Raw genomic sequence first — 11,317 nt, forward strand, 5'->3', positions numbered from 1 at the left:
AGTGGGAAGACAACGGTTGCTCACTGAATTATTCCATGATAATGACTCATGGGTAATCAAACCAACACTGAACCATCAATATATGTATAAATATATATTGCCAAGAAATTTTAATTTTCAAAAATCTTTGCCTACTCCTATTATATCTTATATTGGCTCTGTGAATATGTATATTTTATAATATGTACTGTTCCTTATCTGTGCTATTATTAATAATTATACAGCAAGATCACTTGTGTTTGTCTCTCAACTCAGCCTTATCAGCTGTGCTGTGCCTCAACTCCTTCATTTGTTAATGAATGTAATTATAGTACTCATCTCTTATGATTACTATAAGGGTTTAATAGTTGATACACATAAAGGTCTTAAGAGTGAAGAGCACATAATAAAGACATATAATTATTATTTATCATCTATCATTTTTCTAATAATTTTTTTGTTCATTGATATCATAGACTTAAAACAGAAAATGAGCTGTAATAGGTATAGTACATGCACATCTTATTGTTTCCCTCTAAAATGGTGGTTTTGTTTAAATAAATTGGAAGGACCGATGATGAAGCTGAAACTCCAATACTTTGGCCACCTGATGCGAAGAGCTGACTCAGTGGAAAAGACCCTGATATTGGGAAAGATTGAAGGCAGGAGGAGAAGGGGATGAGAGAGGATGAGATGGTTGGATGGCATCACCGACTTAATGGACAAGGGTTTGGGTGGACTCCGGGAGTTGGTGATGGACAGGGAGGCCTGGCGTGCTGCAGTTCATGAGGTCACAAAGAGTCGGACACAACTGAGCGACTGACCTAGGTCAGGAAGATCCCCGGGAGGAGGGCATGGCAACCCACTTCAGTACTCTTGCCTGGAGAATCACATGGACAGAAGAGTCTAGTGGCCTACAGTCCATAGTGCAGCAAAGAGTCAGACATGACTGAAGAGACTTAGCATGTGTGCATTGATTTCAAAATGAAAAGTTTCATCTTAGCCTGTGATTAAAAATTACTTCAGAGTCCACACATAGAGGACACACACACACACACACACACACACACACACACACAATACTCTTCATGTTGTTTAGCTATTTTAACATAAACAGATTTTATGGATTTTTTTCCTTGTTTAACCATGAAAGGATGACTAAAAAAATGTCAATTTCCCCCAAAGTTGGCAGCTTTCAGTGATTTAATCAATATTTTAGTGATTCACACTCAGTCAACTATAGTTACTGAGTCCATTTGTTATACCAAAATTTGACAAATAAAAACTGTAGAATAAAGACTGTTAGAAGGAAATAGGCACAGGAAAATTTTACCTTAAATTTTTTCTTTTTTTTTTTTTTACTGAAAACTAAGGACAAAAGACAAACATATAGAAAATAATACCCAATATAAAAATGGGCTTTATTGGTTATCCATGTCTTATTGGCTTAACTATTGTGTCATTTTGGGTTTGAAATGTTAGAAGACGATGATGGCCGTAACATATTATTGTTAGTATTGAAATAGTAAGATTTATTATTCATATGAGTTTAGTAAAACCACTCAGGTCTGGGTCTTCCAAAAGGTTCCCGGCCGGCAGGGGGAGCGCGAGGTTCTTGAGCTCCAAGGTCAATACAAAATTCTGCAGTTGCTGAGAAGGGTGAAGACACCCTCTAAGAGCTTTCCTATCTGTCGTTCCTGCATTCTCCAGGAAACTTTGAAGACCCAGAGATTTCAGTTCCAGTTTCGTGCCTTTTGTATCTTTTTGTTGGGTTCTTAGCAATTGGATTTGAAACGTTCCATTTCACAGGAGCTTTAGCACCTCCAACCAATGATGCTGATGATAAAGCCCTGTTAGTTGTCACTGTATAACTCTGATTGCCTGCTGGAGCATTTAGTTAGTAAATAAATAAATAAATAAACATATTTAAAAATAAGGTGCCATGTGAATGAATAGTGTTGACGGAGGTCCTAAAATAATGGTATGCTCATGTCTACACTTAACCCTTCTTCCCAGATAGCTTACAATATAACAGTGTTTTCTGTATCCTATTGTAAGTATATTCTTTTATTTTATGGCTTCTGTGCCTCCTCTCAAGGTAATCTCCTGTCTGAGAATGCCACCATTGAACTGTTTAGCTACTGGGAGAAAAGCTATCCACTCTTCACTACTCATTTCAGTATTTGTCTCCAATATGATTTTCTTGATGCCCCAGAAAATCAAATTGCTGATTATTTTATACATATATAATGATTTTCTGAAAATATTTTTGAGATTCCTTTGGGAATCTAAAATCCTTTGAAGGCAGGGGCTGTGCCTTGTTAATCTTTGTAGCATGCACTGTATAGTATTTAGAAGTTTGTGCTATGTAGCTTTGTAAACTTCAGATATCTGTTGAGTTGAATTAGAATTTTTCTATAGAAAGTGTAAAGTTTTCGGTCAAGTATTTTGAAAGTAGTCTTATGTTATGTACAAAAATACTGTGCATGATTTATAGAGTAATATAAATAATAACCACATACCATAATAGATGAATTTATCTTTATCATTCTATTAAATATTTTACACCTTTACATAATATACTGTCTTAGAGTTATTTCTTTGTGTTTATTGTTTATTTTAACTATTCTATTATGAACCTGATTCTGAGTTTTCAAGCCAAAACTATGATTTCCAAAAAGATGCTTTTCATTTGAGAAAACAATTGCTACCCATATTACGAGACATGCTAAGAAAACCAATATGAACAATTAGGTAATTTTTGTGTATTCTTCTCATCCTCCTGAAAGTCTCTTATCTTTCCTAAGGATAAGAAGAATTAAAATAAATAATTATAATTAAAATTTGTATAAGAACAATATTTAATAAAGATATTCAATAAAGTATATAGTTAAATTTAATGTTCATCTATTTTTATGCTTTATATCCTTTTATGTAATAATATGACTTAAAATTATTTTATGGAAAGAAAACCTAGGTTTCTGGGCACTTAAGCAAATGCTTCTTTCTTAAAAGTAGTTGATATTTATATCCTCAAGTCTCTCTCCTAAGCTTCATATGCCTCTATATCTCCTTATCTAATTATTTATTCAAGTTTGAATGAGAAACAATTACTTTTCTTAAAAACTAAATAGTGATTTCTATATTTTTCAAAATGTATTTTCAAATGTGTTGTAGATAATACATCAGAAATATCTTTAAAACTTTATTGGTTCAGGAATGTTGTGTATTACCAAATTTATCCTGGCACCTATAATTAATTTTTGATGTACCAAATGTTCTTTTGGAGATTCATCTTGTTTTTTGAATGCAGCATTTCCATTTTCTTCTGAGAGTTTGAAGAAGAGGAAGTGAAGTCACTATATGGTGTTTTAGAGGTTAAATTTTTCAGTTTTAAAAATAAGCCTAATTACTGCCTAAACACAAAATGTACTGAACAAACAAGATACCTTGCATAAGTACACTGATTTGTGGAAAAAAATTAGTCAAAGTTTTATTGTCAAGATTCCATAATTGGGAATCTCAAACTGGGCAATCACCTTGCACAGAAATTAAGATTATTTAAGCATGTTAGATTCTACCTATATTCTAATTATTATTGTCATAGAGCACACAATTACCTTCAGGTTAATAAGGGGACTTTTAGATTAGCTCTGGCAAAAGATTAGAACAAAGAGTCATGTGAGGATGGTCTTAAAAGTTGATTTCATTACTACTCTTAACCAGTGGGAATTGGCTGTATGATGCAGGGAGCCCAAAGTTGGTGTTCTGTGACAACCTGGAGAGCTGGGATGGGGAGGGGGAGGAGGGAGGTTTAAGAGGAGGGAGCATGTGTACGCCTGTGACTGTTTCATGTTGAAGAATGGCAGAAGCCATCAAAGTAATGTAAAGTAATTATTCTCCAATTAAAACTAAAACAAAAAAAAATTCTGTAATGACCTATACGGGAAAGGAATCTTAAAAAGAGTGGATATATGCTGATATTTTTCCATTTCTTCAACAGTAAATCCTATCCTTCTAAATCCATCAAATATTACAGCTAGTGCAAGGAGTTGGAGAAGGCAATGGCACCCCACTCCAGTCCTCTTGCCTGAAAAATTGCATGGACGGAGGAGCCTGGTAGGCTGCAGTCCATGGGGTCGCTAAGAGTCGGACACGACTGAGCAACTTCACTTTCACTTTTCACTTTCATGCATTGGAGAAGGAAATGGCAGTCCATTCCAGTGTTCTTACCTGGAGAATCCCAGAGACAGGGGAGCCTGGTGGGCTGCCGTCTATGGGGTCGCACAGAGTCGGACACGACTGAAGCGACTTAGCAGCAGCAGTGCAAGGAGTCAAGGGCAGAAAACTTCTTTATGAAAAACGAAGCAATGATATAAAGAAAGTCCTTGGAAAGACAAATAAAATAAAACATCTTCTATATAGGAAACTGGGAGAACACAGAAAGAAGACGTGAGGGAATAAAAAGTAGCTAGGTGTGAGTATTCTGGTTCCCTGTTCTCTCTCTCTCTTCTCTCTCTCTCACACACACAAGATTGGGAGATTATAAAACAAATGGAGGTGGAAGAAATTTAAACCCCATTGCCCTTTTAGTATTCTTGAGAAAGCCTATCGCCATGGAGAAGCCATCTCTAAAATCAGCATGAAGTGATTCGGCACAGAAGAAGCCTCAGCTCTGCTCACGTGCTTCCTCCAGCTACTATGCTGTGTAGTTAAATCACAAATGATTTGTGGCATACATCAAGGGTGTTCATATGACAGTCAGTGCCGTGGAGACTGACTTGGACAAGAATCAACAGGCTTACCAGTAGCTTGAACAGCTTAGAGAGTGTCCTACTTAGAGAGTGAAGGTGTGATTCACAAGAGTGTGGTACCATGCAGAGCTAAACGTTTGACTATGCTAACAAATCTTCTATGCTTTAACTGACCCACCATAATCCCTCCACACTTCGAAAGTGAAATGAGGTAGAGACATCAGTGATTAGTTAAATTGGAGACATCTCCCAGGGAAAAGACACAGAAGACATTATTTAGCTGCTCTCACCAATAATAATAGGTGTAACCCCATTTCCCTATGCCTACAAACCTGAAACCTCATCTTTGCCCAGACAAGAAATCACCAATATACCCACCCCTACATACTATTCACCCGTCCTTGTGCATGTAATGCAACAGAAGTTAGAGATCTTGACTAGAGAGGAAGATGTGTTATATAGATTTATTCAGGAGCCCTGGTACTTCCATCATGCAGCTCCTTCTTCCCGCAAGCACTGGAGTGTTTTCTTCATCCACATATTTAAAACAAGCTCTCAAACCATGATGTTTTCTCGCTCACATGGAGAGGAAATGGAATTTGTAGTCAATTTCCATTAAAGAGAGAGATGCAAAAAGTTTCACATATCAGTCTATGCATGACTCAGTGGAAAATCCAAATTGTAAAGAAGTCACAAAGTCTTATTCCTAATCTTGGTTTCTATATTCCTACTAATACTCTATTACCTTGGAAGGAAAAATAAAATAAAATGAGAAGTTGTTTGTCTGCCATGCTCATGACTTGTCAAAAATACATTGAGTTTGAAAGAGGTCAGCTTCCTACTCCACAAATACTGTACCTGTACTCTTCTTCACTATCTAGCAAAATGAATGATAACACAGAAAATAAAATTAACTATGTAAACTTTAAAAAGCTACATTTTATTCACTGATTTGATTGGAATAATGATACTATGTAAGCTTATTACACATGTATTCTATTGACTTGCATGATTAAATTAATGGAGTTCTTAGAGATCAATGTCTTTTTGCTAATTTAATGCCATTTCCATACCTTGATCTGTGGCTTCTAAATGATTATGATTCTGTAAAGTTCTCCAACATCACCTCAATTCAATCTCCAAACCATTTGCTCAGGTCCAGGCAAGGTGATCTCCCTCTCTATTCTCAGAACATGCTCATCTCTCTCCTTCCCCAAAAGTTCTGCAGGGTTTAGCTCTTCTATATTTATCTCACTTATGCTTCTTTACCTACTTGGCTCCTCTGCCTCCTTCAACTGTCCTATATACCGTCTCCAGAAAGAGGCCTGTCTTCTTTAAACATCCAATCCAAAGCCATATTGTCCTCATTTACTCAGTCACATCAATCTAGGTGTTCCTTTTCTCTACAGAACTTTTCACAATCTATAATCATATTATTTATCAATTTATTCAATAATGCATTGTTCTCCCCAACACAAATGTTAAATCCCGTAAGTGTGTAAGTATTTTCTATGTCACTGTCACCTCAAAACCCTCTCATCTAGTACAGAAGTGCCACAAAATGGGATTTTAAAATGTCTATTGAGTGACTGTTTGGTGAAGATAAGTTCTTTGAAAAACAAATATATAGGTGTGTGTGTATGTGTGTGTGTGTGTGTGTACATGTATAGTGTGTGTACTCTGGGCTGAATCTCACTCTTCCTCAAAAACCAGATTAAAAGAAACTTGTTTACAGAAATCTTAAACATTTTTTTTTTTCATAACAAGTACTGATAATATGACTCTAGAATACCATGTTGTTGCCCTCGAGGCACTATGAAATCCAGCCAAGAAATGGATTGTTGGTGACTAAACCAATACTTTCATATTCTACTCCAAACTCCAAACAGACCATATAGCATGGTAGCCCCTGCTTTATGTAAATCTGTTTTATATTAGTTCTTTGATTTTCTTTTCATGTTTGTATAAAGGAGTTTTTAGGGAGAAATTTCCTTAAAGATGGGATTTAAATTACTTTAACAGCAGTAAACACTCTTTAGACTACATGATTAACAGCATGATTGAAGAGACATTTTATTATGTTGTCTTACATGATAGTATAGTATAGAATTTTCTAACGAGTCCTAGAGGCAGATGCTCTATATTTTTAATGACCTTGGGCAAGTGATGAAAATTCTCAGGACTTCAGCTTTTTCATCTATAATAATGCAGACAATATCAGTTTCAACAGTTTAGAATTGTTGTGAAGAACAGAAATGACACACCATGTTTGCAGATCATACATAGCAGAGAGTCTGCCACAAAACAAGGACTCAATAAATCTTAGAATGCTACTGACGCCTAGCCAGGCATTCCTCGACTCTACTTTGTCAGTATGAAAGTTGCCTTGCAACTAAACTACTAAACTAAACTACTAAAAACTATGTAGATTAGATATTGTTATCTTCATCCAGTAGATGAGAAAATTATAGCTCAGAAATATAAGTTCTCTGCCATCACACAAGATATGGACAACAAAGCCAATTTATTTTCAATGTTATTGCATTATCTTGTCCTTAACTAATAACCTATCTTCAGAGTTCTTTCTTTTCAGATAACCTGGCAACCAGCACAAGAAAATAAATCTTTGAATTATTGTTTCTCTCACTTGAAACTGTTGGTGTGTTGATAGTTATGCAAAAGAGGGTGAAGATAAGAGAAAGTGAGAAACGAATGGAAGAAAAGTAGCAGAAAGTCAGAAAATAAAGTCTAAAGCGCTAATGATAGTGTATCCTTTAAGGAAATAAAACAAACAAGTCATTTTTTTCTTTTCTTTTTCCTTAAAAAATGCCCCAATAATAGATTCTTAACTAATTGGACATATCTTTAAGATGCAGAAAGAAATCAGAGGAGTATGTGAAAGAATATATCTTATTATATTTATTCTTTTTAAAAGTTTAAATTAAAAGCAATGTTTCAATAGCTTAAATCAAACAGATGAGAGAATAAGGCCAATGAGAGGAGAGAGCGCTCTTGGTGGCAACTGTAGGGTTTGGCCTTCTACCTTGACTGAAGAACCTTTATTCTGGGTGATCAGTAAAATCCATACCTTTAGGGGGCTTCTCTGGTGATCCAGTGGTTAGGAATCTGCCTTTCAATGAAGGGCATGGGGGTTGGGGGTGGGGGCGTAGCGTGAGTGGTTGGGTCGATCCTTGGCCAGGGAACTACTAAAATAGTTTACATACTTGTGCATTTCTAGGGGATGAAATTAGTGTGTAGTGTAAATGAAACTGTTTTTATGAATAAACAGTGAAATTGTTTGAAAAGAAAAAGCACTGTTTCAATTTGAAAGATATGGAGTGGGGTGGAAAGATTTGATCATTCCACTCTCTCATTTAAGAAAATATATTCTGAGACAATTTAAAACGGTCCGTGTTGCCCCTTCGATGTCTCTTTTTACAAGCACTTTTCTCCCATTCTTTCTATCACACTCAAAGGTAAATGTAGCTATTAGGAAAGACTGTAAAGTTTCGAGGGCATCAAAGGTAGAAATTATTCCAATTATTGTGCAGCTCAACATAGTTTCTATTATGAATCAATCTCAAATGTGAGTTCATTTTGTTAATTAAAAATCTATTCTATCAGAAACACAATCTACATATTTTACAAATAGCAGACTCAAGATACACTAAACCTTTGAGATAAAAGGGAAATTTGATCCAGGAAAAATCACATTTGAGATTTTTCTCTGTATTAGTATTCTCTCCCTTTGGCGATATGACAGTGTTCTCTTTCATTTACATATCATCATTTAAGATGTAATAACATCTATCCTTTCTTGGTTTCTCCCCTCACACACTGGTATGGAAATGAACTGCTCATCACTGGTCCTGAAATCTCTCTCTCCTCTAAGCTCCCTGACATCACTGTGTAATTTCTTCGTTGAATTAACTACTTCAGTTTTTTCTTCTGTCTTTTAGTTCCCAAAGGGCACCAGAGGCAACAAGAACCTTGAATTATCAATGATAAATAATTTATTTTCTAGATCGTTTTCGCTGGGAACTGAAGAGTCTGCCTCTTACATTTATTTGAAAGGCTTATGGCTGCACGGCTCTCAGCACTTCCAACAGAACAGTCCTGGGTACCATCCTCCTTGTCCTCCCAAGCAGCATGCAGGCAAAGGGGTCCAAGAGCAAACTACTCACGTGCATGCACGTGTGTGCGGGGGTGGTGCACATGTGTGTGGGACGTGTCCTTAACCTACATTAGCTGACTGTCTTTGAAGAATTTTTCTAAGTTCTTCACCATTTTTTGTCTTTTTTCTATTCTTAAGATTGAACCAGATTATTGCTAACTTCTAATTGTTTAATTTATATATTGTAAACCGAAGCTCTTAAGGAATTGGTAGGTTTTTTTTATTTTTAATCATTTATAGGTAAATGTAAGTAGGGCAGCATAAAAGTAAGTACTTTAAAAAAAACTGAAGATCTTGAAAAAGAAAAATTGCAGCTAGTCACAAAATCTCCTCACTGTTTCATCCCCAACATCTGAAAGTGATATATTGACAGGAAAATAATTCTGGGCATCATTTGTATAAAGGAATCATGGGAAAAAAAAAGTTTATTCCAGTATGTCACCACTGGAATACAAGCATAACCCACCTACAAAGAAACCTCAGCTGTTAAGATTCCCCCTACAATAATAGCTTATAATGTGATTGTGCAACTCACTAAAGATGTCCAAAATCACAGCACTAATAGCTGCTCCAGGCTCAACTCTAGGGAGGACTAGCCCATTATGTTCGTGTTTTTGCACAGATGGCTTTGTTGCCTCCTGGAGGCTACATTCATAAAAGCTTTTTGATCCCACTCTTTCAATCAGAAATATGGGAGAACATGTGTCAATGAGAAGCCAAGATTGGACTGTGAGGTTCAGTGTTTCTGCGTTGGATATCCAATTCTGTCTCTGATTAACTGGCTTCCTTGGGGTAGTTATTTTACCTTTCTAAGCCTCAATTTTCACATTTCTAACATAAAAAGGGATTTACCTTATAAAGTTGGCATATTCTACTGATTTTAAATAATGTCTCCTCCATGTAGAAAATGGTAAGTAATTTATAAACATTATGAAGTTCCAAATCCTGAATGATTTTCTTTTTTTTCAGCTCTTATTTGTTAGAAACATAATGACTGCTCTTTTAAATTTAAATTCACCAAATTTATTGATTATGATTATGTTGAGTGACCAACAAAAAAAAATAAGAGCAGCAAGTAACGTTTTTTGTTTTTTTTTTCCAAGTAATGTTTTTTTGACTGAAGTGCTTTCCCCCCAATTCATAGAAATTAAATACAGAAGAAATCAATTCAGGGCTAATGTCACAACTTCTAGAAGGCCAAGTGTTTTCTATGTTATCACTCTCCCACCGTGAAATGTAACTTCAATGATAGTAATGGAAAGTAAGGTTTTAGTGCTGCCTATGTACCAGGAAGAAGGTACAATGGACTGAGGTTCCTGGTAGGCTAGAGTCCATGGGGTCGCAGAGTCGGACACGACTGAGCAACTTCACTTCATGTACCAGGAACATAGCAAACAATTTTATTCTGTAACTCATTCAATGCCCATTACAGTCATAAGAGAATTTCAGAGTTGTACCAGAGTAACTGAGTCACAGAGGTAATAGACACATTGTTCAATATCACACAATCCCAATATTTGTCTTGGTTAAAGCCGCCTCATCTGAATTCAAGCATGATGGCCATGTTCCCTGGAGTCTGTGCTCCAAAACAAGAGAAACCACCACAATGAGAAGCTCTCGCTCTCTGCAACTAGAAGAAGTTCATGCATAGCAATGAAGACGCAGTACAGCCAAAAAAATTATTATTTTTTTAAACAAAGAATTCATCCTGGGGCTACAAAGAGCCAGTTAAATAGGAAAAATGATACTGAAAGCAACATTTTGGGAAAGTTTTATAATGGAACTCCTAGAGTGGAATCCTTACTGTGAATCCTAGTCAGAGATATCTTGCAGGCAAAACCCACTGTTCACATAAAATAGTCAAAGAAAAGAAACATACCCAATGAATTCCCAGTGTTTTAAGCCTAAATAACAATTTGAATTATGGTGCTAGAAGGAGGAACAAATACATCAGAAGTTGTTTTACAGATGGGAGAATCAGGTTGATTTGAACTACATTTAATTTGATCTAGTCTTAAAATATCCAAGTGGAAAGCATCCAATAGGATAAGGGAGATTAGAGATTAGAAAACGTTTTGAAATCAAGCCTTTCATGGATATGAAACTATACCAAACACATTTGTGAGCTTCCGAACAAAACAGTCTTAGAACCATCACTGTTCCTAAAAAAAAAATGTCAGTCTTAGATAGAGAGGGGTGCAGGTAAGTCTAAGTAATGTTAATAATGACATTCTGTACAAATTGAGATCATTTTCAGTCACAAATAATGTTTTCTTCTAAATGTTAATGTTTTCCTATTTCATAGACCTTAGCTTTAGTTTCTGTCTGAAAAATGTAAAGTCACACTTCATGCAACTTGGCAAGTATGGTACTTGGTTTCTTGTTGCCCAAGAGAAGATAAGTATGCTGG

The sequence above is a fragment of the Odocoileus virginianus genome, chromosome 21, assembly GCF_023699985.2.
Source record: "Odocoileus virginianus isolate 20LAN1187 ecotype Illinois chromosome 21, Ovbor_1.2, whole genome shotgun sequence".
NCBI classification, from domain to species: Eukaryota; Metazoa; Chordata; class Mammalia; order Artiodactyla; family Cervidae; genus Odocoileus; species Odocoileus virginianus.